Genomic DNA, 2,500 nt, shown 5'->3' on the forward strand with positions numbered 1-2,500 from the left:
AAAATTACTGTTTAAGGTTCTGATGCAGCTTTAATGTTCTGGTTTGGTCCAAAAGTTGTCTTCTAGAGAACTTGTTGACTCTCTTTAAGATTTCTGATAAGGAGTTGTGATCCAGACTTTTGAAACAGCTCTGCAGTCCTACTTTAAAGCCCTCCTGCGGTCCTCATCTCATTCTTAGACAGAGGTCTGGATGCTTATCTTATAGTTTTGATGCAGATTTACATGGTATGAGGCTCTGTCCTAAACCTCTGATGTAGTTTTATAGTTCTTTTGGAAATCGAGTTTTGAATTCATAAATGCTATTTTGTAATTTTTATTACTGTCATTTCAGTTGCTTTGTCCTTTTTTTACTTCTTTGATCATTCTCTATGCTGTGGTTAAGACTGAGGTATTGGTAAAAGAGAAGGTGGGGTGGTTGAGGGGGCAGGAGAACCTCTTCAGTACCACTGGGGGTACCACTGGGGGTCTGCATGGCGCCAAAACAGCTCTCCTTTTCTCCATCCTGCAACATAAACCTCCCTGTGAGCACAGTGAGAGCAGCAGGGAAGGAGAGATGGGAACAGAGAGGGGGATTGGCTTCGTTCAGTGTGATTGGGTTCCCTATCTGAGAAGGGAAATGAAGTAATTGCCCAAAATGGGCTTCCTGAGAGAGAGGCATCTCTGGTTTTCTGTTTAGCATCCTGTGTTAGTATTTATCTGATATCAAGGCATCCAGAAAGAAAGAGGGGGGTGGGTTTTTTTTGGCTAAATCACTATTTTTTTCCCTCTGCAACATAGTTTGGTCCAAACGCAAATGGAACATAATGAAACTCCAGCAGCGTTCTGCACAGAGGATGTGCGGACAGCTAGGATTTAGCACTGTACACACCCATAAATCTCAACTATTAAAATGTTATTGTAGAAGGAATGATAAAACAAAGCACTTCAGCATCAGGGACGTCTATAATTCAGTCCGCCAAACAGATATAATTCAACATCACACAATCTGTGTGGCTCTGATTTAACACTACGCTCTGTTTTACATATAAACTGATAAAGTTTTATTGTAATTCATATGATTTGAAAAAAGTGATTCAGCCGAACTATAAGCAACCATATTCCCATTGAGAGCTGGGATTCACTACCACGGTCATTACAGTACAATATTGAGTCATATACACCTGTGATACAAAAAGTATTTAGAATAATACATGTGTGATACGGTACCATGGACAGCAGTGATTCAGTACCATGGACAACAGTGCTTCAGTTCCATGGACAGCAGTGCTTCAATAACATGGACAGCAGTGATTCAGTCCTCTGGGCAGCAGTGATTCAGTACCGTGGACAGCAGTGATTTGGTACCATGGACAGCAGTGGTTCAGTACCATGGACAACAGAGATTCAGTACAACAAAGAAAAATGATTCAGTCCCATAGACAGCAGTGATTCAGTACCATGTATAGCAGTGATTCAGTACCATGTATAGCAATGGTTCAGTACCATGGACAGCAGTGATTCAGTACAACAAACAACAGTGATTCAGTCCCATAGACAGCATTGTTTCAGAACCATGTATAGCATTGATTCAGTACCATAGACAGCAGTGATTCAGTACAGTAATACATTTTGATTCAGAATCATAGAGAGTTGTAATTCAGTATGTATTCAGTAACTATGTCAGTACCAGGTACAGTGTGATTCAGTACAATAATAAACACTGGCACAACCTTTAGCTGTAGACATTTTCAGCTCTTATATCAATATTTCCATCTTTTCCTGAAAGGTTCTGTCTTACTGTTGGACTGCTGTGTGAGCTTTAAATCAATTACAAATGAAAAAAAAAATAATTATTGTAACTGTGGTAGTAAACATTTGTTAGAATGTTAGAAGATGGATCGTGTCTCCTGATGTTAGGAACAGAGGAACATGTGTGAGAACCATCTGAGATAGCTGGAGGAGCTGAAGGACTTTTTCTGATCATCCTCAAGGTTTAATTGCATCCCAATCCTGTTTGAGTAACCTTACCATAAAAGTGTTTGTGTGTGTGTGTGTGTGTGTGTGTGTGTGTGTGTGTGTGTGTGTGTGTGAGTGTGTGCATGAAGGAGGTAATTAAGCACTAGCTGTTGATTAGATAGCTGCTCTCATCCTCAGATTAGATGCTCAGCATGTCAACGACTTAAAACAGCTGACATCAAAGAGACTGATGGTGTTGAATCTCGGCAGGATTTCCAAACACACGCTGGAGTTTTCTTTTTTGTCTCTCTTAGAAATTTCCGGATCACAGGGGCTCTGTGGTGTCTGGGTCACCGATATTTTTTGTTGCTGTTTTGTTTATGTTCATTTGTTTGTTTCATTGTTTTGTTTTTCTTAGATTTTGTTCTTTGATCCAGGGAGCAGTTCTGATGGAGTCTGAAACCCTGATTAAAAGTACTGAAGGCGCTCTGAAGTTCTGCACTAATGCAGATCTGCACCTGGACATTATGGCCTTAATTTGAAGTTTTCATGTAGTTCTGGAATT

At 40.1% G+C, this 2,500-nt stretch overlaps 1 protein-coding gene across 5 annotated transcripts in view; it reads left to right on the plus strand.

Moving 5' to 3' along the window:
* The window catches only part of LOC132842595 (RNA binding protein fox-1 homolog 3-like), a 188,178-nt gene that overhangs the window by 168,006 nt on the left and 17,672 nt on the right, over positions 1-2,500 (plus strand). The window lies entirely within an intron of this gene.

The sequence above is a fragment of the Tachysurus vachellii genome, chromosome 3, assembly GCF_030014155.1.
Source record: "Tachysurus vachellii isolate PV-2020 chromosome 3, HZAU_Pvac_v1, whole genome shotgun sequence".
Classification (NCBI taxonomy): domain Eukaryota; kingdom Metazoa; phylum Chordata; class Actinopteri; order Siluriformes; family Bagridae; genus Tachysurus; species Tachysurus vachellii.